General features: G+C 35.5%; 1 pseudogene; it reads left to right on the top strand.

The window, feature by feature from the left end:
• The window catches only part of LOC149192449 (calcium-transporting ATPase, endoplasmic reticulum-type pseudogene), an 87,637-nt pseudogene extending 72,761 nt beyond the window's left edge, over window positions 1-14,876 (top strand).
• Window positions 14,877-24,642: the final 9,766 nt, after the last annotated feature.

Below are 24,642 nucleotides of genomic sequence, written 5' to 3'. Positions count from 1 at the left end.
GTGGGCTACTACAATGCACAAATCCTCTATATGTGATGTCTCCCTATCCCTCTCAACTACTTTACTTGTTTACGGAACAAAATTCCCTCGAAAAGAAAGGAACCCCTTTTCATCCTAGTGATTTGGTTATAACACAACTTGATAGCCTACTAGTGGTTAGTTTTGACCCCTTCAACTCTTAACTAGAGTTATAATATGGAATCTATAAGATTATTATTCATCTTGATCACATGGCTATCCCATTTTCCATGAATAATGGGGGTTGATAACTTGATATGGCATCCTCTCAAATTATGGTGGCCAAAACATGAAGGTCAACTTCCGAGTGACATAAAATTTGCATGGAAACTTTGATTGAGGTGATTCTTGTGCCATTGGAAAGGCCTCTATGTGTATAATAAGAGAATAAATTTGTGAGGTGCTAAAGTGAAAAAATTTTACCCCCAAAAAATGCCATTTGATTCCTCAAAATGCTCTTAGAAGGTTTCAAACCCCAATTTTCCAAACAGGGTCCCATCGGTAAAAATGGTCCTATGAGCTAGTTCCTCCACTTTTTCCACTTTGAAAAGCATTGAGATAAATGAAAAAATATAATTATCCAATCTATATCAAGATGAGAGATACATGGCTATAGGAGAGAATAGAGGTTTTGTTATTTAGGAATCATGTACCCATTGTTTTATTGTTGCTCACTACATGATGGGGATTCAAGTATTATTATTTTAAGATATTCCAAGAAATATTTGATATATGGATTTTTTCTTCCTAAATTAAAGAGTACTATAAGAAAAGAATATACCTAGAACCTATTGATCAAAACAATGGAATATCATCCTTGTGTTGTATAGTATAGTGGAAGATATTTTTATGGCTACTTGGTTATTAGATGAGATTCTCATAATGCTATGTAATGAGTAAAGTAGCTAATATGTGAGAGAAACAGGTTGGTTTAAGTGAGTTAAATCATTTAGGCTTCGTTACTTCACCTTAGTAGCCTCATAACCCAATACATGGATTCTACTAGAGGTAAGCACTTGTCCCATTGTGTTATTTTATTGGATACAAAGCAACAAAAATATCTTTCTAAACATTTATTCACTATCTCAATTTTCCCATCAGATTGAGGATCATAAGATGAGCTATGAGCCAATTGAGTACCAAGACAAGAAAATAATTTTGTCCAAAAATTTCCAGTGAAAATGGGATCTTTGTCACTTACAATAATATTTGGGTTTACATGTAGATTTTTAATTATTTCTACAAATACGGTAACAAATGTACTAGCTTTGAAAGGATGCGATAGTGCACAAAAGTGTGAATACTTAGTAATTCTATCAACTACCACCATAATGATACTCTTTCCTTCATACTTAGATAGACCTGTGATAAAACCCATTGAGACCTCCTCAAAATGTTGACTTGGAATGACTAATGGTATAGAAGACATATGGTCTTAATTGTCTTGACTTTAGTTTGTTGGAAAACCAAAAATTCTACCACAAATACTTGAATTTCATATTTAAGGCCATCCGAAAAGAAATTATGCCTTGACCCTGTGGTAAATTTTTAAAAAATATGAGTGCCCTCCTATAGGATAGGTTTGTAATTATAAAATAATCTTTCATTTGAGTTTGAAGTTCTTACATAAATATAAGCAATCTTTGTACCACAGTGAATCAATTTTTTATATAAATGTATCAAATGCACTAGGATATTACTACAACTTTTGAATGAGATTCCATAGTTCTTCGTCGTTCTTCCATTCATCCCTTGCTTTAGTTATCCACTCAGGTTGGATAATAAATGGCACAAAGCAATGCATCCACATCCTCATCCATTCTTGAGAGTGCATCTGCAACAACATTTTTCTTCCCTTTTTGTAGATGATTTCAAAGTCATAACCCAACATATTTGTGACCCATTTTTGTTTCTCTTCCGAAGATAATATTTATTCCATGAAGTATTTAAGATCATCGTGATCTATTTTTACCTCGAAGTGTCCCATTAGGTAAGGGCGCCATTTCATTAGGGCATGTAGTATTGCCAACATTTCTTTCTCAAAAGTAGGTTTGTGTAAATTATTCCCTTGATTGAATGAATTTCAAAAGAAATGGGTCTTCCTTCATGCATTAAAACAACACCAATTCCATTTCCTGAGGCATCACATTCCACATTAATAAAGGTTTTTATGAATTCTGGTCTAGTTAAGACCAGAGCCTACCACATTGCCTCTTAAGATGTTCAAAGGCCTTAGTTTCTTCTGGAGTCCAATAAAAAGCATATTTCTTTAGTAATGTTGTTAGAGGTGCTAGTATTTTCCCATAATTCTTAACAAAGTTGTGATAATACCCTGTCAACCTGAGAAATACTTGAAGATGATTTAAGGTTGTGGGAATTTTCCATTCCTTGATGGATTTAATTTTGTTATGGTCTACTTTAACACCCTCATGAGATACAACATGGCCCAAATATTTGACCTCTTGTACCCCAAAGAAACATTTGGAATGATTTACATACAATTGTTTCTCCTCCAATATTTTAAGCACCCTGTTAACATGTTGAACATGATGTTTCCAAGACTTTTTGTAGATTAGTATATCATAAAAAAAATACTAACACAATTTTTTTAAGTAACAATTTGAAATTGGAATTCATCAAACCTTGAAGTTTGGAAGGTGCATTAGTAAGGCCTAAAGGCATGACCTAAAATTAATAATTACGTTCATGAGTTTTGAATGTTGTTTTCAGAATGTCTTTTGTCTTCATCAAATTTCATAATATCATGAACAAAGATCCATCTTGGTGAAGTAAATCACTCCATGTAATTCATCCAATAATTCATCAATGACAAGAATGAGAAATTTATCTTTAATACTGAGCTTATTGAGCTCTATATAATCTGGACACATAGACCATGATCCATCCTTCTTATGCACCAATACCACTGGAGAACATAAAAGACTTTGGTTGGGTTGAATTATACTTGCCTCTAGTATTTAAGCAACCATACATTCAATTTCACTCTTTTGGGCATAGGGATATATGTAAGGAATGATGTTTTCCAGGAAAAATTCCTGGAATCAAGTGAATAACATGATCATGATCATGAATAGGTGGGAGACCTTTAGGAGTCTCAAATACCTTGGAATGATTATCAAGGACTATTTGGAGATCTGGAGAAATGGGTGATTTTGATGTTTGAACATATAGTGAGCGTAATTGTGCAATTACCCCTTGTTATTCATTATTCAAAATATTTTACATTCCATTAAAGTTTATTATATTCTTAGGTTTCCCTATGATACCCCTTAATTTAATTTCCTTTCCTTCCCAGAAAAAAATTCAATAAATTTCGTAAAAATTAAAAGTTATCATCTCCAAAGATTGTAACCATTGGACTTCTAATACAACATCAACACCACCCATTAGAATGGAAAGCAATGGACTATTCAATACATATTCCCCCACGGTTAGATTGATATTATGGCACTTCCCTAAGAAATTTATATTTCCTCTATGTGTAACCATCACTTGACATTATTGTGTTGGATATAGAAAGAAATTTAAATCCTTTGCTATCTTACAAAGAATAAAATTATAGGTACTAATCGAATCAATAAAAATATTACCTCTTTGTTCTTGATATATACTTCTATCTTGAGAGTTTGAGGAGTGGTAATTACCACCAATGCATTACAAGAAATGGTCTAATTTATTTCTTCTTTTTCAAACCCTAGGGTTGGTTCCTAGTGTATATCTTCTTTTTTTGATGTTTCTTGTTCCTTTTCTTCCTCCTCTTCATAATATATGTAAAGTAATTTATTCTCATAACACTTATGACCTTTATTGTATTTTATATCACAAATGTAACAAATCCCTTTTTCTATTTTTTCCTCCAGTTGTTGTAGTGTCAACCTTGTAGGTTGTGGGAGGCTAAAAGAGGCAACACTTCCCAAATGTGAACCTCATGTTCGATGTTATCCTTTAAAGTCTCTATGAAGACATCAATTAGATGCTCCTCTGGAATATCAAGTACCTTTATATTCACACTTTGGGAGTTCTCAATGTGCTCTATAATTGCACACCTCTGTTTGAGATTCATCAATTGGATAACGAAGGTATTGTTATTTGTATCATTATAATGTGCTACGAACTACTTTGTAAAAATGGTCTAGGAGACAAGTGATTTACGAGAATAAAGCCATCAATACCACACAAACATTGGGTTCTAAATATAAAGATGAAATGTGTACCCTTTATGTGTACTACACATAATGTAAATCAAAGAACTACTCCATATGTAGTATCCAAGTTATCAGATCCTTCCCATGAAATTTCCTCATATCAATCTTTGGAACGAGTTTGGTCTTGAACCCAAATTTGGAGTCTCTAAAATCATGATTCACATTCATTTTGTTCTAATCATGAGTTTCATGGAATACCTTATTAACATTAGGAAGCTTTTCTTATAATAACTTTATCAAAACTTCCTTCAAACCTTCCATGTATGCTTTTAAAGTTTCCATGTCCCCTTTTAAACTATCCATATTAACATCAGTTTCTCTTTGTGAGGGCGAAAATTGTTGCACTTGGTCCCCTAATTTTGAGATATCATGTTACATTTTTTCATATTATTCATGCCGCACAGTAGATCTTTATGGGGGCTTAATGAGTGTATAATTTTTTTGTTTGGGAGGAATTTGGGAACTAATTAATGATATCCATGGTTCATTATGCCCTTTGAATCACTTCAAGTTATTTTTTCAAACAAAAGTTATGCAAAAATAAAAATACACACCTTTTACAAGCTTGATTTTGATCTTGTTGATAAGGTTGACCTTGAAACTATTGTATCTTTGTGATTTTGGCCTTCCAAGGTTTGAAATTGCATCCTGAGATATTCTTCTATATCTTCTTTCCAACGTCACTAGTTATACTAATATTGGATTATTTAAGATATAATTATGTCAAATCTTCCATGATGACTTGATTATGGACTAGTTCAGTAGATTGAACTTGTGCATGATGCCATGTGTCATTGTTTTAACCTTATACCCTTAAAATCGTGCCTCAAAAAAAATTTCATGCAATTTCAGTAAATTTTTACGAAATTCAAATCTGATGTTCGAAGGGAAAGTTATGACAATTTTCTTCGAGACACCTATTTGAGACCAAATTTTGGAGCATATAGAAACCCTAACTTACTTGGACCATATATCCGAAAATATAGTAAACAAAGGTATGAAATTATAACCATATGTTCATCAATATTTCAACTCCATGTGGTAGAAATTTCACAGTCTAAAGCTTTACGGAGAAAAAAAAAGTATATAAACCCTAACTTACTTGGACCGTATCTCCGAAAATATAGTAAAAAAAGGTATGAAATTGTAACCATATGTTCATAAAGATTTCGACTCCATGGGGTATAAATTTCATAGTCTGAAGCTTCACAACTAAATAAATAAATAAATAAAATAAAATTATATCGAAAATTCCACGATGTCCTGTTTGAAGCAACAAAACCCTAGGATCAATATCTTCCACGATGACCTGTTTGAAGCAACAAAACCATAGGATCAAGAGCTCAGACACCAAATATTATGTGTCTAGATCAAAATAACACATGAACATAATAAAATATAGATAACAACTTGATAAAAATCCACTTTGATCTCCCTTTACATCACATAAATGAATGATTCTTGGATGGTTCAAATGACAATACCTCCTTGGTATATATAGGAGTCTAAAGAGTCAAAATATAATTAGGGTCTACATAACAAAAATAATGTAAGGGAAAAAAAATAACAATAATGGGCTTATGTGGGGCACAATAATAACAATATAGGGGATATAATCGTATTATAGGGACCTAACATTTTCACAAAACATAAGGTGTCCAAGTAGTTTGTCCCATAAATCCTTCCTACTATTTCTAGGTGCATAGATACTTAGGATGGATATGTTCTTCTTGAACTCTTTTGAGTGTAAAGAAGTGATCAAGGCAATATTTAGATATAAAGAGTTGTTTAACACAAAGTTAAAATTCCATCCCATTAGTAAGCCTATAATCTGCCCAAAGAAATAGTAGTAGCAAAGTTACAAGCCATAAAAATATGATAAGGTGTGCATCAAAAAACATGTCTCTTGAAAAGATGAAATGATAATTTTCTGTAAGAATGTTAACCCCTTATTGTATCTCTTCTTGCAATAAAATCCAAGACCTCTCATGTTCATGAAAACAATTATTATTTCTTATACATTTTTGGAGCTTCACCTACTCTAAGGGCTACCTTTACAGTTCGTTCTTCATTGCATGTACCTCCATGTTTGCATTTTCATTTGGTAGTTGTAGATATGAATTCCTTCCAAAGATTGGGCTATGTCATTGAGACATGGATATAGTCAACCCTCCTACTGGGGTTGATTCCTATTTATTTAGTTTTCCTCTTTAACATATATGATAATTACTAGAAAAATTTTGGGTCCCTCTCTCCCCAAAGGAAGATGAATTGTCCTCCCTCCCTTTCACTTCCAAAATATCCTCTAACTGCATAGTTTCTTCTCCTCATCCATCACCAAAAACCATTGAGGGGATAAATTTTTTCTCTTATTTTGTAATTCCCTCTCCCCATTTTGAAAGGATAGAATATGAAGTTCATAGTGTGTTTTGAATACATTTCATGGCTTCAATTCACTACATGAATTTTCCTTTACTCATTTACACCCCTTCCCCTAATGTTTCTTTTCTCTCATGGGATATACTTCTCATCTATTTTGATATTGACATGTTGATGTCTTATTTTGTATGCTTGAGCCTCTTAAAACTTCTTGTTATTATCTCCTTTGATATCTCACAAAAAAATTATTTATCTCTACTTCTTTTCCCCTAACTTTTTCTTTCCTCTAGTTTCTATCCTTGTTGCACCTTCCTCCCTTTGGTACTAGTTTTGAGGATCTTCTTCCCCTTTTTTTTTCCATCGTTGATTTTTTTCCACTAACATTTACTTGTATTCCATTTCTCTTTTAAATATATTTCTCCCATAACTTATTGTATTCACTATCATTTTCATCTCTCCTAATTAATCATCATCTTTTTCATCCCTCCATGCATTCTTTACACGACCATGCCCTCTACATTTGATACACTTTAACAATACATTTATGAATAGTTTAATGCTTGGGGATATGAGCTTGACCTCACTTGGATGTCCAAACCATATGGTATAATATCCTTTATATACAACTTAAAGAGAATTTTGGCCACAATCATATGCTCCAATTTTTTCATTTTCTCATCTATTTCCATGTATGTTGTGAAGTTATTCCCAACGGATTTTAAAATATTATCTTCCCTGAGCTCCATTGTGAAATCCAACATTTTAACATGAATATGTATGTGGTTGATACATTCCATAATTGTATTTACAATGACACATTCTTTTGTTGCTACAGTTTAACTATAATAATACCAAACCTTTCAAGCAATTTTATGTCAATCTACTTATGCCTTTAAGACAAAAATAGTAAATCCTAAACCCACCAAATTAGATGTTGGTATATGCCCTATGAGTTTATTTCAATTTTTTTTTAGAAACAACTAAATATTCTCTTTCATATTTTTTCCATTGAACCTCCCAATGAGAGATTTTTCCATGTATGTCTCTTATTCATCTTACCCTAGTTTATTTGATCAATAACTTCGTTTCCTCTTGCCTTTTATTAATAAAAAAAAGATAATCTTTTTCATTATTTTTATTGATATATTCCTTCCTTATCATGTCTTCTTGATGTCCTTTCTCCCCTCTAGCTATAAACTTTCTCTCCCTCGTGATGGGTTCTATTTCTTTGAGCACTCAACAAGATCATAGAGTTGATCTTCCCCTATATTTGAGAGATTGTTGATAATTTCATGTTATAATCCCTTTGATTCTCCATACAATCTTTCCACTACATCATGGGATACCTCCCAAATGCTTCCTCTCTAGTTCCCAAGTAACTTCTCCTTTTCAATAAAGCACTAGCATGTCTCATTTTCCAAATTATTTCACCTACCTTTGAATGTCGATGCAATATGTGATTCCTTGTCAAGGCATGGTTGACAAAACCTTGTTACATCTCATGTTGCTCTTCCTCGTGTAAGTTTAAACCCATATCATTGATAGAACCAATTTTGGATCCATCCTGATCTTCTCACGTAAAATATAACTACCTACCAACCTATCCTACTTATTGGATTTTGATCCTTTTCTTATCTATATCACCTTTTGAAAAAGAGGCCTAGTCCACAACCCTCACTTTAAGAATATTTGAGTCTTAAAATGTTGTGTATCTATATCAAAAAGAGCACAAAAACATAAGAAAATATAGATCAACGACTAGATAATAAGCCACTTTGAGGGGGAAACCTCCCTTTACATCACATAATTGAACAATTCTTGGATGATTCAAATGACAAGATCTCCTTGGTATATATAGGATTCCAAATGGTCAAAATATAATTATGGCCTACATAATAATAATAGTGTAAGGGTAGAACAATAACAATAGTGGGCATCTATGGGGCATGCAATAACAATATAGGGGTTGCACTTGTATTAGAGGGACCTAAAATGCCTCTCTCCTTCAAAAAATTGTTTTCCTCAATGCTTGAGTAGTTTTGGATGATTTTGTATAAAATATTCATCCTCCCATGTGGAATCTTCAATAGATAAGTTCTTCCACTTAATGAGATACTTTCAAATTGATTGATTTTGTAGCTACCTGATTCTTGTTTGCATGATTTCTTCAGGCTCCAATATGATTTTCCCTTCCTCATCAAGTTCTAGAAATTTAGTTTGAAATAGGAGCTTGTTACCTATAACCTTATTTAAGCGTGAAACATGGAAATTGGGTGTACTTGCGAAGATACAAACAACTTTAATTTGTATTCCATAGTACCAATATTTTACAACATTTTGTAAGGGCCATAGTACTTGGGTGATAATTTGTTATCCTTATGAGATTGCTTGAGATAAATTTGTTTGTATGGTTGTATCTGCAAAAATACCCAATCACCCACCTCAAAAATTCTTTCACTACAATGTTGATCCACTTGTTGTTTCATTTGATTCTATGACATAGTCAGATTAACCTTTATGAATTGGAGAACTTGTTATTGATGCTTGATGTCATCTTCCACTACTTGAAATTTAGAATTGTCTCTTAGAGACAATGTGATGTATGGTGGATGATATCCATAAAGCACCATAAATGAGGTTATTTTTGCTAATGTATGGAAGGAAGTGTTATACCACCATTCTACCAAAGGTAACCACTTGACCCATTGTGTTTGTTTATCATATACAAAGCAACAAAGACATCATTCCAAAAATGTGTTCATTGTCTTAGTTTTCCCATCAGATTGAGGATAATACGATGAGTTATGAACTAATTGAAAACCAAGGCAAGAAAATAATTTTGTCCAAAAATTTCTAGTGAAAATGGGATCTCCATCACTTATAATAACCTTTGGGCTTTTGTGTAGCTTTTGAACTGTTTCCACAAATGCAGTAGCAACTGTACTAAATTTGAAAGGATGAGATAGTGCACAAAAGTGTGCATACTTGGTAAGTATATCAACTACCACCATGATGACAGTCTTTCCTTTGGATTGAGTATACCTATGATCAAATCCATTGAGACCTCCTCCCAATGTTAACTTGGAATGACTAATGGGGTTAAAAGAACCAAGGTATTAATTGTCTCAACTTTATTTTGTTAAAAAAAACATTCTGCCACAAGCTTATGACTATTAGATTTAAGGTCATCTGAAAAAATTCCTTCTTGACCTTGTGGTAAGTTTTTAAAAATCCAAAGTTCCCTCCTATAGGAGAGGTGTGCAATTCCAAAAGAACCTTTTGTTTGATTTGGGAGTTCTTACATAGATATAAGCGATATTTGTACCACCATGAATCATTTTTCCAAATAAAAGTATAAGATGCACTGGGATCTTGCTCCAACTTTTGAATGAGTTTACACTCCTCTTCGTTTTTCTTCCATTCATCCCTTAATTTAATTATCCAATCAGGTTGGATAATAGAAATGACATAGAGCAATGTCTCTGCATTCTCATCCCTTCTTGAGATTGCATTTGCAACAACATTTTGCTTCCCTTTTTTGTAGATGATTTCAAAGTCATAACCCAACATCTTTGTGACCCATTTTTGTTGCTCTTCTAAAGATAATATTTGTTCCAAAAAGTATTTAAGACTATCACAATTTATTTTTACCTTGAAGTACCTTCCCATTAGGTATGAGTGCCATTTCGTTAGAGCATGTAGTATTGCCAACGTTTCCTTCTCATAAATAGGTTTGTGTAAATATTTTAACAATGTAAACTTTGAAATGGGAACTGATATTGTTGCCTATTTCGTAGAGATAGCAAAAAAGTGACCTGATTTTGAAAAGGGGTGATGCAGAACACACATGTTTTTTTTAGAGCATAGTTTTTGGCACTTTAATTTTTTTTATGTACATTACGTTTTAGAATGGTAGTGATTTTCATGCTAATTTTAAAAAGTGGGTATTCTGCATCAGACCCTTTTTTTAAAAGACCTATTTTTTGACTTTAAATTTTCTAATGTATGAAATGTAAATAATTATTTTGTAAATTTAATAATTTTTGAAGTGGTCATTTTCTTCATATTTTCTTGGTTTTTATTTTAATTTTAATTTTTTTGTAGTGAGGTTTTTATTGTTTTGCATTTTTAAATTAGAAGGTCAATATTTTGAATTTTCGATATTCTACATATTTATACATCCTTATTTAATTTTTCATTCCACATAAAATAGTTGTTTCTAAAAAACAATATTTTTTAACAATGGACATAAAAATAACCATTTTTAACATAAAAATAACTAAAAAACTACACGTTTTGATAATTTTTTGCTAGAATTGACATGTCAAAATCACAATTTTTATACGAAAATTTTAACTAAAAATGGTTAAATAATAAATTTTTTTATGAATTTCATGTCAAAAAAATAATAATAATCACCTTTTTTTTCAAAAAATAATGATTAACTTAAAAATTAATGCAAAAATCACATATTACAAATATTGAATGCATAACAACCTTAATTGAGTGTTTATTCTTCTCATAAAATGTCAAAGTCAAAACATTGCAAAGCTTGATTTCCAAGCATAGCTTAAATTTAATCAACAATGTCACGTAATCCAAACTCTTCGTCCTCTAGAGTTTCATCATTGTCTTCTTCCACAATATTGTCTGCTTCCTTTTGCTCATTTTCCTCTTCTAATGGATCTTTGATGTCTGTGAATCTCCCAATGTATGTCTTTTCAAATTCCATGTAATGGTGGTTGAGGTTCCTTTGCCCTTTTTGCCACACATGATTCACTAAAGTCCACTTTCTTCAACCCAATTTCTTGCATTGCATCTAAAAGAAATTCAAGAGCATTAATTCTTTGCTGAATGAATTGCACTGTATTGGATCTTTTTCAATTGCAATGTAATTTCTTCATTTTTGAAGGCAACATGTTAGTGTTGTACCTAATTATCAAACACAAAAGAAATAATGAACTAAATTAGTACAATGACATATTAATTAAAAAATAATATATTGAAATTCAATTCCATATAATAAAACTTACCTAAGCTAGAAAATAAATCCAGAACCCAATCTCCTTCATTTGAACATATGTCTATAAGATAGTTAATCTCCTTCATTTGCTTCTTTGTCTTCATATGTTAGTTTTCCCACAACAGCATCATAAGTCAGTATTTGGCTATGACTCTTTCCGTCTACCCGATTAAAAATCACAGACATATGGCTATCATCTTTTTCCCAACTATCAATATGAATGAACTCACAATCATTTATAAATTGTTAATCTTCATGGTTAAGAAGATTTGACTTTTGTCTGTAACATGAAATAGTAAAAGTTCATTTAACTTGTACATAAATGAATTTTTCAACATTAATCAAATATACATTTTAAATGTCTTACCATGTAAGCTGCATCCTTGAATTTTTTGCCCCTTGAAGCTTGACAATATCATTGCCAATTGTGTGTCTAAATAAAATGTCACAAATCTCCATAATGGTGATGACGTGACTTCTACAAATCCCACAACCACTTTACTAAGAGCTTGATAAGTATAAGGGTCACTATCATAGTCAATGTTTGGAATATTGAAACCATGGGGAATATCTGCAATAATTAGGGCATAATCCCTTTTAGGTATGAGTTTAACAATGTCTTCATAGTCGCCTTGTATTACTTGATATTGAATAGTGTCTAGCCCATTCCAAATGAAATGATTAAGAGTTGGATCAAGTTCAACATTTTTAATATGTTGCTTCCTCAGTCTTTCGATCTTTATTTTTTCAATAAAGGTTTTGAAACTATTTGGTGCTCCATTATCATCTTTCCTCATCTTTTATAAAATAAACAAATATATGTGTAAGTTATAAATTAAAAATAGTACACAAATGAATAAAAATGAATGTATAAATCAAGATACATTTTTAAATGCAAGATAAAAATCTTTTAACGTTGATGTAGAACTTGAATCTGGATAGTTGCGTACAACATCATCCCAACTATCTTCATTCAACAATCTAACCATTTGTTCTTGAATTTTCATGTAAACTTTATGACTGCATAGATAAAGTAACAAAAAGTTAATATAATGATATGTATAACAAATACTACCAAGAAAAACATGTTTTATTTAAAAGATAATTATAATCTAGAAATAAAAAATAATAATTCAACAAACTTACTTTTGAAATTCTTCAGACATTTCCTCCAATGATAATTCCCCTGACCTCACACGAGATAATATTGTTTTGATAATTTTTTCATCTTTCACTCCTTGGATCGCCCTCCAAAGTGTGATAGTCACATCGTCTGGAAGCTGCTTCATTTCAGGAGCTGATTTACTAATGCTACATATCAATGGCTTAGACTTTTTGACCCTCTGGTTTTTAATGCCAATGTCTTCCCACATGCTAAAAATCTCATCAATCAACTTCCAAACATCTCCAGTTCTAAATGCCAATTGGAAAATGTTATCAACACCTCTGAATAAATCACTATTTTTGTTGCATTTTCCACCTTTTGAATTGGCTTTCTCTTCAATTTGATAGCCTATTTCCATACAACATTCCTTTCAGAAATCTGCAGTAACATTTATCCTATCCCCACCACATTTTTCTTGAAATTCACTATAAATAAATCTAACCCTCTGGATAAAAGTCATAAACATCCTATATTCATTATCTGAATTATGATCCCATGACACTAACTTTGCTTATGTATCTAATAAACTAGCATAAATGATACATTTCATTGTTTCAATACGTGGGTTATTAGGATATTCCTCCATCAATTGTCTTTGAGCTTCTACAGAATGGTTCCCCCCAAGCACATAATAATTGTATTCAAAACATTTTGACTTATCAAATGCTTCTTTGTTGGGAACTTGAAGTGGATCAACAAGAAGCACATAACTAACCACATGAGAATATGGATTGCACCTCATCAAAGTCTTCAAGTTGTGAACATGCAGATGATGTGGCTTTCTAACTTGATATTGACATTGCCCTTCACTTGCCTTACAGGTTTTTTTGGCATTAAGCTGAAATGTACGACCACCATCAATTAAGTTTCTCTTTGTCAAATTATGTCAAATGGAATTTTGTTTTGTTTTGATACTGCCATCCTCTAAATTAGCTCCTGGTGTAATGATTTCTCTGCTTTCTTTTGAAGTTTCACTACGTTCTTGACTGTTGGTAATGGCCACTTCAAAATCTTCAACTTTACTTTTTTTTGTCATAACATTCTCACTAGATTTATTCTTGGGCATTGTTATTTTTGGTCTTTTACGACTTTTCTCAATTCCAATGTCATCTTCAGTAATGGCAACATATGCTTCACTGCCAGTTTCAACTTCATTGTCTTCAAAAGTAACTTGTTTACCCTTGCTAGATTTATCCACCAGAGGCTGTTGACACTGAGTAAAAAATGGTGACAACTTTTATGATATCATGCTTTATGAAATGAATGCCTCCCAACCTAATTGAACAACTTTCAACAAAATTATGCCAAACAAAATATCATATGTCAATAAAAACAAAGTTAAAAAATATAGCGAGACACTTTCAAGAACACGAAATACAAATATAAATAACAATATTTATGATGTTTTGTGTCATCCCATTTACGATTTGTTTACACAACTTTGTAGATACCTCTCTCGTGTCATACAATGAATGTGATAGTCGATATTTAATCCTTTCATGTGACTTGGGAGCTTTTGTAAGTATGTAAACAACTTCAGTGTTTGGTACCGAACACATATCTATGACCCTTCCCATCACCTCATAAATTCCATTATCATTTGGTATATCAATATATAGATATATATTCACATTTTTTCTTTCTCTTTCTTTCACATATGAGATTCTTAATGGAAATTTCACCTATTTTGAATTCTTCCAGTCTGAAATCATCTTCTTATCACTTGAGGCACTTGAAAGATTTGTAGCCATGAGCTCAGGTGGAGTTCGTTCACCAATGTTTTTTGAAGATGCACCTTTAAGATTATTTGGTCCAGAAAGATTCAGAGAAATCTTCTTTGATGCCATTTTCCTGAAAAATAGAAACACATAAATCAGTAAATAACAAAAACATATTAACTTAAATTAACAATGAAAATATATCATAAATTTTTTATTTGTATAATCAGAATCGCCCAGCCACCCCTAACAGCCGAGCGGGTCTGTGGGCGGGAGGGCAGGTGAGGGACGGCAGGGCGGTGTGGGCATCCGGGCGGGTGAGGGCGGGCGGGGTCGGCGGGGGTTGAGGGAGGGCGAGCTGGTTGGGTGAGGGTGAGAGGGCGAGTGAGGGCGGGTGTGGGCGGTCGGGGTGCGCGGGTGTGGGCGGGCAGGTGGGTAGTGGGTGGGGGTGGGTGGGAGCGAGCGTGTGGGGGGGGGGGGGGGGGGGGTAGGTGCAGGTGGGCGGGAGGGGTGGGTCGGATGAGGGCGGACGGGGCGGGCTGAGCGAGTGGGGCGGGCAAGGCGGGCCGAGCGAGGGTGGGCGAGGGTGGGGCGGGCGAGGGCGGGGCGAGTGAGGATGGACGGGTGAGGTGGGGCGAGGCGGGCAGGCGTGGGTGGGCGAGGCCAGGCAGGGGTGGATGAGTGGGTGTGGGCGGGCAGGCGAGGGCGAGGCAGACCGGGTGAGGGCGGGCGGGCGTGGGCGGGTGGGCGAGGGTGGGGCGGGTTGGGCAGGAGAGGGCGGGTGGGCGTGCAGGCGAGGGCGAGTAGGTGGGTGGGCGAGTGGGCTAGACTGGGTGAGAGTGGGCGGGCGAGGCGGGCAGCGTGGGCACGAGCAGGTGGGTGTGGGCGGGCGGGCGAGGGAGGGCGTGGGTAGGCGGGAAATGGCGAGCGTGGGCGGGGCGGGTCGGGCGGGCGAGGGTCGGTGGGTGAGCGGGGTGGGCCGGGTGAGGGCAGGTGGGGTGGGCGGGTCGGGTGGGCGAGGGTGGATGGGCGGGCAGGCGAGGGCAGGGCAGGTGGGGTGGGTGAGGGCGAGTGGGTGAGCAGGCGAGCTGGGCCGGATGAGGGTGGGCGGGCAGGGCGAGCAGCGCGGGAGCGGGCGAGTGGCTGTGGGCGGGCAGGGAAGGGGAGGCCAGGCGGGCGGAGTGGGTAGGTAAACAGGAAGGGCTGGGAGGGGGAGATTGGGCGGTGAGGGCAGGGTTGGTGGGCGCGGTAGGGGAGGCCGGGTGGGTGGGGACAGTGGAGTGGGTGGGCGGGTGGGGAGGGGTTGGGTGCATGGGCGGGCAGGGAAGGGGAGACCGGGCGGGTGGGTGGGAATCGCCCAACCCCCACAGCCAAGTAGGTAGGTTGTCGAGGTGGCACAAGGTGGGCGCCACAGCCCCACCCCACACCACCCCGGCGGCCCGCCTGCGCGGGTTGGGAAATTTCGGGAATCGCCCAGCCACTGCGCGGGTGGGCAGGCAGGCCGCCGGGGTGGCACGGCCCAGGCATGGGAGTGGGCGGGGAGGGCGGGAGAGGGGGCGGGCGAGGGCAGGCAGGGAGGGTGGGTGAGGGGGTGGGGCGAGCGTGGGTGAGGGCGGGTGGGGAGGGCAAGTGGGCATGGGAGAGGGCAGGTGGGGTGGGCGGGGTGGGCGAGGGCACATGGGGCGGGCGGGTGAGGGGGCGGGCATGGGCAGGTGAGGGGGCGGGCTTGGGCATGGAGGGTGAGTGAGGGAGTGGGCATGGGCAGGGAGGGCAAGTGAGGGGGTGGGGAGGGGGTGTGGGGCGGCGGGGGGGGGTGTGGGGGGGCGGGAGGGGGGTGGGTGGTAGGGGGTGTGGGGACGGGTGAGGTTGCGGTGCCCACCCTAGCGGCCCGCCCGCCCGCTGCAGGGGTTGGGCGATTCTGAGAATCACCTAACCCCTGCGGCCCGCCTACCCGCCACGAGGTTGGGTGATTCTGAGAATCACCCAACCCCCGCGGTGGGTAGGCGGGCCGCCGGGGTGAGCGCCGTAGCCCCACCCACCCCCACACGCCCTACCGCCCCACCCGCGCCCTCACACCCCGCCCGCTCGCCCACCCCGTGACACCACGGCAACCTGCCCACGGCTATTGGGCGATTGAGTTTGGTTGGGGCCCACCATGCTCACGATGGACGTAATTGTTATTTTGGCTCAGAAAAATTTTAATTTAAAAAAAAAAAATCTTCTTCATTAAACTAATTTAATATGAAAATTTTCAAGGAAAAAATTTAACTTAGCTTTGAATTGCGAGAATTCTTCGTTGAATATGTTGTTTATAGCAATGCAGCTGCTCCACAAATTCATAAATCTTTCTACAAACTTCAGAAAACCTAGATGTGATGTGAGTAATAGTGATAATGGAATTTAGTATATAAGTGAAATTACGGAGATGTTTTACCATACGGTTAATGTGGGATAATTTTTTTAAATATTATAAAGCGAATATTGTAGAATTGTTTTACAACGGGGTGAATGTGGGATTAATTTGTTTTAGAATATATTATAAAAAAAATTTAAAAAAAAAAAATATTCAATTGTTTAGTAAATATTATATACTTTAACTATTAAAATAATTAATGTAGAAGTTGTAGTTTACAATTTTAATTTTAATGATTTATTTCATAAAAAAATTTGGTTTACATTTTTCAATAAATTGTAGAATAAAATAATGAAAGTAAATAAATTTAACAAACTTTTTGGAGGGAAATATTTTCGCGAAACGTTTTGGAGGGAAAATTTCATTCTCTAAGCTATATAATATCTTTAGGAGACTCTCCATTTGTATCATTCAACATCTTCTATTTGAAAGGGATGGATTGTTCTGATAGTGAAGTTTCGATTTATACACCATCAACATCTTCATCGCATAACAACTCTATTCATATTGATGAATATAGCGGGAATTCTTCCACTATGAATAGAAAGTCAATTCTTCCACTTAGTCCTGATTCTAAGGACTATGAGAGCAGCACTGATGAAAGAGGGGATGGAGAATTTCAAATAAATAAAGAGTCACAGATTCCACTTAGTCCTAATTCTAAGGACTATGAAAGCAGCAGTGATGATGAGCTTGATGACAAATTTCAAAAGAATGGATTGTCACGGTGTCCACTTAGTCCTAATTCTAAGGACTATGAGAGCAACAGTGATGAAGAGCATGATGGTGAAGTTCAAAAGAATGGAGTGTCACGGTGTCCACTTAGTCCTAATTCTGAGGACTATGAGAGCAGCAGTTTTGAAGAGCATGATGGTGAATTTCAAAAGAATGGAGTGTCACAGTGTCCACTTAGTCCTAATTCTAATGATTATGAGAGCAGCAGTGATGAAGAGCGTGATAACGAATTTCAAAAGAATGGAGTGTCAAAGTGTCCACTTAGTCCTAATTCTAAGGACTATGAGAGCAGTAGTGATGAAGATCATGATGATGAATTTCAAAAGTATGGAGTGTCACAGTGTCCAATTAGTCCTAATTCTAAGGACTATGAGAGCAACAGTGATGAAGAGCGGGATGATGAATTTCAAAAGATTGGAGTGTCACGGTGTCCACTTAGTCCTAATTTTAAGGACTATGAGAGCAACAGTCATGAAGAGCATGATGATGAATTTCAAAAGAATGGAGTGTCACAGTGTCTTCTTAGTCCTAATTCTAAGGACTATGAGACCAGTAGTGATGAAGGACAGGATGATGCACTTAGTCCTAATTCTAATGAGTATAAAGGTAGCAGTGACAAAGGATAGGATGTAGCATCTTCAATAAGTAAATAGTCACATTTTCGACGTAGTCCTAATTCTATGGACTATGAGAGTAGCACTGACAATGCACATGAGGAAGAATATCCATTAAACATCGAGTCAAATTTTCGATTCAGTCTGAATTCTAAGGACTATTACAGTAGCACTAAAGAAGGGGAAAATGAAGAATATCCTCCAGGTCAATATTTGAAAAGCAGAGCTGATCATGGTGTGGATAAAATTCCTCTTAATGATGATGAAAATCCTTATACAAATGATGATCCAATGATGGAGATGTTGCCAAGAAATATTGTATCGAGGAGTAGGAGCAGATCTTTTCGTATCAATGCAAGTTGTTCTAGTTATACAAGGGGTAGAGCAGAATATCTGATGAGAAGAAGTTCTATCAGCGCTCTCATTTCAAGTGAATGTTGCAAAAAATATTGCTTGAAACATATGGATTTCAAATTTGCATTAGAAAGAAGGAAGAGATATTTGTCAATGAATAAAAGCACGCAAAATTCATATTTAGTTGGGTGCATGCAATCTACATTGTCAGGTTATGATTATCATATTAGGACTTTATTTATTTGTAGAAAATCTTTCAAAATGTTTCATTCAATTGGGAATTTTTGTCTCTCGAGAATTCAAGAAAATTTGGAAAAGGATTCCACATTTTATTCAGAAGTACGTCATAAAAGATAGTTTGGTCCATTATCAAATACTGCAATGTCATGGATGAAATATTTATTTTCAAAGCATGGAGAGTGTATGCCAAATAGAGAGACAATACATATTCCAGATAATTTTTCAAGACGGGAAATCTACAACTTATACAAAGAATATGCAGAAGGTGCTAAGGGACATGGCCGGTTTATTACATATCCATATTTTGTGAAGGTATGGAAGAAAGAATTCAACAATGTCCATATTCCTAAGAAGACAAGGATGGGGATTTGCAGTACATGTGCTTCTCTTAAATAAAAAAGGGACAAATGTGAAGGGTCAGAAAGAGGTAACCATTCATAACTTTAACTTTTAAAATTGTATAGTCATCAACTATGAAAACATATTTCTTAATGACTTTCTTTTATGTTGTGTAGATATAATTGTCAAAGAACTTCAAGAGCATTGCGAACAACAAACAAATGAAAGGAAGAAGTTGTACAAGCATCGAAAGAAGTGTTATGATAATCCGAATAAATATTTGGGTTTGATAATTGATGGCATGGACTAGAAGAAAACACTTTTACCACATTTTGTTCGCACACCAAAAAATTTACAGGAGGAAAATTTCAGTTTCACTTGGTCGGTTGTATGGTCTTCAATGGGAAAATGTTTCCAAGGGTGTACTTCACAACTCCAAATATTCATAATTATGCAAATCTGACCATAACCATAATTCATGATGTGATTTCTCATTGGTCTGGTAATCTTCCTGAAGTTTTGTATCTACAATTGGACAACACTTGCCGTGAAAACAAAAATTACATTGTTTTTGGACATCTAAACATGCTTGTTGAATTGAGAATTTTTCAAAAGGTAAAGGTTGGTTTCCTTCTTGTTGGGCACACTCATTACCATATTGATCAGAGGTTTAGTCATTTTTCAGTCACATTGAGGAGGAAGGAAGTTGGGAGCTTGCCATCACTAATTGAATGTATTAAGAAATCATACATGCCAAAGCCTAATTTTGATGTGTTGGAAGAAACTGTTGACATGTGAAGGTTTATTCTGGGATCATATGGTGAGGGGAAATGCATTGAAAAACTTAATGACATTAGCTTCCAACATCAATTTTGTATCAAAAAAATTGATGGGAAAACACTAATATGGGGAAAGAAGTATTCAACTACTGCAGAAGGGGCACCGACATCAGGTTTTCAATTTTTGAAGTTCATTCCAGATCATCCAATATTTGCATCAAAAATATTGTTATTACAATTAGTTGGTGAAGTTCAAAATGCACGCAGACAAAATAGAGATACAAATTATTTTGATTGCCTGGAAGAAATAAAAAAATGTATTAGATATACATATGAGTACTTTGACATTGCTAATTCAGTTTGGTGGGAGTCATTTTTCAATAATCAAAGTGATATCATTTCAACAACAACAAATGAAGATATACCTTTGAAAAATCCATTTATTTGGCCACAAAATGTGTCGAATGAACATGAGGAAATAAACATTATTAAACAGCAACAATCTCAAGGTATTATTAATTCTTCACAGGCAGAGGAAAGAGAGATGTATATTGGTTCCAGAAGGTCTTGTGCACAACGTGAAGCCATGGAAGACCTTTACAGGGGTTCAGTACAGGATATTAAGGAGGGTTGCATGATTGCAGTGCTAGCAGATGGAGATCCCAATGGCTATCCATTCTGGTTTGCTAAAGTTATAAAGGTATTTATAGAAAATGAGGATGTTACAAGTGTTGAGGTACATTGGTATGCCACAAATACACACCCATTCAATGGTGTGTATAAGCCAGAGATGGTAGTTGACAAAACAATGGCGGAAAGAGAAAAAGAAAGGGTACAAATATAAATCATCGTCGCACAGACATATTAAAATTGGAGGATGTTGACATACTTGTTTATGACTTCAATTTAACAAAGAGAGGAACTCTTCGCTTCAAGACGATAGAGATTTTAAAAGGTTGTTGAGATGGGAGTCTGCTGAAACCAGTCGTAGATCTAGAAGAATTTTGAAACCTAAAATGTTGGGCATGCATGTGGACTCAGATGGGGCACTAGTTGACCAAAGAGAAGACTATGGAACATCTTCGTTAGCACCCAGTCACTCATCTGAAGATGTGAATTCTGATGGTGTGCAAGAAAATATGAGTGATTTTGAATAATTGTTCAAGATAGTTTATATAACTGATGTATGCATTGTATCTTGAAATAAAATTAATGATTTCCATATGGTGTTAAATGAAGTTATGAGGCATTTTTATGTTGTTGGATTATATGTCTTAATTATGATATTTTTTATTGTTTAAAATATATACAATACAATATTAAATTAGAGATATAATGTATGTTTTATTCAATATACAAATAATGACTTTTGAATTCATTTAGTGATGTAATTTTTTCATAATGTCATGGTTTTTTAATTTTATAGTTGAAAAAATTTCAATTTCTTTTGTATTTAGCATGTTATGGTTGAAAACATGTTGAATTTATACTTAGGAAAGAAAAATGATATTCTACCAAAAACATTAATGTGTTTTTTTCCTCATAAACAACTTTGTTTGGCACATAAAAATTTGGTTTTACTAGCATTTTGTAAAAAGTTTGAAAATTGACCCGAAAAAAATCACCATTCTAGTATCATCACTTTTTCGTTTTGAAGCTATATTTTACACGAAAATTTTTTAGTAAATTTCGTAGTCACTACCATTTTTAAAACATGTTCAAAATTGACCCCTAAGAAATAAAATCATCGTTCCAGTATACACACTTTTCGTTTTTAGCACTGTTTTTGATGTTTTTTCAAGGTTTTTTTGCTAGAGTTCCCATTTCAAAGTTTACATTGTTCTTTCCTTTGATTGAATGACTTTCAAAAGAAATGGGTCTTCCTTCTTACATTAAAACAACACCAATGCCATTTCCCGAGGCATCACATTCCACAATAAAGGTTTTTGTGAAGTCTGGTGTAACTAAGACCGAAGCTCGACACATTTCCTCTTTAAGATGTTCAAAGGCCTTAGTTTCTTTTGGATTCCAAAAAAATGCATCTTTCTTCAGTAATGTTGTTAGAGGTGTTACTATTTTCCCATAATTCTTAACAAACTTGCGATAATACCCTGTAAACTCTAGAAATCCTCAAAGTTTCCTTAAGGTTGTGGGAATTTCCCATTCCTTGATGGATTTAATTTTGTTAAGGTCTACCTTAACACCCTCATGAGATACAATACGACCCAAATATTCCACTTCCTATACCCCAAAGTAACATTTGGAGAGTTTTTCATACAATTGTTTCTCCTCCAATAGCTTGAGCACCCTGTCAACCTGTTGAACATGATCTTTCCAAGACTTGTTGTAGATTATTGTATCATAAAAAAATACTAACACAAATTTTCTAAGAAAGGGTTTTAAATTGGAATTCATCAAACCTTGAAATGTGGAAGGTGCATTAGTAAGACCAAAAGTCATGACCAACAATTCATAATGACCTTCATGAGTTCTAAATGTTATTTTCAACATGTCTTCTATCTTCATTCTAATTTGATGATATATTGAACAAAGATCCAACTTGGTGAAATAAATTGCTCCATGTAGTTTATCCAACAATTCATCAATGAAAAGAATGAGAAATTTATCTTTAATACTGAGCTTTTTGAGCTCTCTATAATCTAGATACATATGCCATGATCCATCCTTCTTATGCACCAATACTAATGGAGAAGAGAAAGAAATTTGACTAGGTCGAATTATACTTGCCTCTATCATTTTTGCAACCATACGTTCAATTTCACTCTTATGGGCATAGGGATATCTACAAGGTCTAATGTTTGGAGGAAAAATTCTTGGAATCAAGTGAATAGCATGATCACAATTGTGAATAGGTGGCAGATCTTTGTGAGTTTCAAATACCTTGGTATCACTGTCAAGGAAATTTTGGAGATCTGGAGAAATAGATGACTTAGATGTTGGAACATCGAGTGAGCATAATTGTGCAATTACCCCTCACTATTCCTTCTTCAAATCTTTTTTCATGCAATGAGAGCTGATTATAATCCTAGGTTTCCTTACGATGCCCCTTCATTCAATTTCCTTTCCTCCCCATAAAAATTTCAATAAATTTTATTTAATATTAAAAGTTATTGTCCCCAAAGATTGTTACCATTGGACTCTTAATACAACATCAGTACCACCCATTGGAATGGAAAGCATTGGACTATTAAATTAATATCCCCCCATGGTTATATTGATATTATGGCACTTCTCTGAGAAATTTATTGTTCCTACATTTACAACCATCACTTGAAACTTTGGTGTTGGATATAGAAAGAAATTCAAATCCTTGATTATCTTATAATGAATAAAATTATGGGTACTACCTGAAACAATCAACACGATTACCTTTTTCTTCTTGATATATCCTTCTATCTTAAGAGTTTGAGGGGTGGTAATTCCCAACAATAAAATACAAGATATATTTGGATTCATTTCTTATTTTTCAAACCCTGAGGTTCGTTCCTATTGTATATATTCTTCTTTTGATGTTTCTTTTTCCTTTGCTTCTTCCTCTTCATAATATTTGTAAAATAATTTATTCTCAGCACACTTATGACCTTTACTATATTTGTTATCACAATTGTAGCAAAGCCCTTTTTCTCTTTTTTCCTCCATTTATTGTGGTGTCAACATTGTAGAGGCTAGGAGAGATAATGCTTCCATATTCATAGTTGTGAGTGGTAGACCTCCTTCTTGCCATAATTTTTCTTTCAACTTTTCTTGCCACCCTGAATGCATTCTCGAATGACTTAGGTTCCCAAAGGATAACCTCATGTTGGATGTTATCCTTTAAATTCTTTATGGATACATCAATCAAATAATCCTTTCAAATATCAATTACTTTGATATCAAATCTTTGGAATTCCTCAATGTTCTTGTGAACTAAACCCTTTTATTTGAGATTTATCAATTGGCTAAGGAATGTATTTCTCTTTGTATCTCCATAATGTGCTATCAATTCCTCCATAAAAATTATCTAAGTGACAAGAGATTTACGAGAACAAAGCCATTGATACCATATAAACTGATTGGGTTCTAAATATAAAGATGCAATTCATACTTTTTGTGTGTGTTTCACACCATGTAGATCAAAGAACTTCTCCATTTGTAGTATCCATGTTACAGATCCTTACAATCAAACTTCCTCATTTCGATCTTTAGAATATGGTTGATCTTCAACCCAAAGTTATATTCTCTAAAATCGCAATTCACATTCCTTTTGTTCTTATCATGAGTTTCACAAAATACCTTGTCACCACTATGAAGCATTTCTTGTAGCAAATTTGTCAATCCTTCCTTCAAACCTTCCATTTCCCCTTTTAAACCATTCTTCAAAAACCTTCCATGTCATATTTTATTTCTTCTATTAACCCATCCTTCAAACTTGACATGCCCCTTTTTATGTTCTCTTATAAACCATCCATGTTAGCTTCCAATTAATTTTTGGTTTCTCTTTGTGATAGCGAAAATTGTTGCACTTGTTCCCTTAATTTTGATATATGATGTTGCATTTCTTCTTCTTCATGCATCATAATAGATATTTCTATGGGCTTAATGGGTGTATATATTTTTTTTTGTTTAAGAGGAATTTTGG

The sequence above is a fragment of the Pinus tabuliformis genome, chromosome 2_2, assembly GCF_031772625.1.
Source record: "Pinus tabuliformis cultivar Carrire ecotype Pingquan chromosome 2_2, CPIR1, whole genome shotgun sequence".
Classification (NCBI taxonomy): domain Eukaryota; kingdom Viridiplantae; phylum Streptophyta; class Pinopsida; order Pinales; family Pinaceae; genus Pinus; species Pinus tabuliformis.
This window is presented reverse-complemented; position numbering and strand designations above follow the sequence as displayed.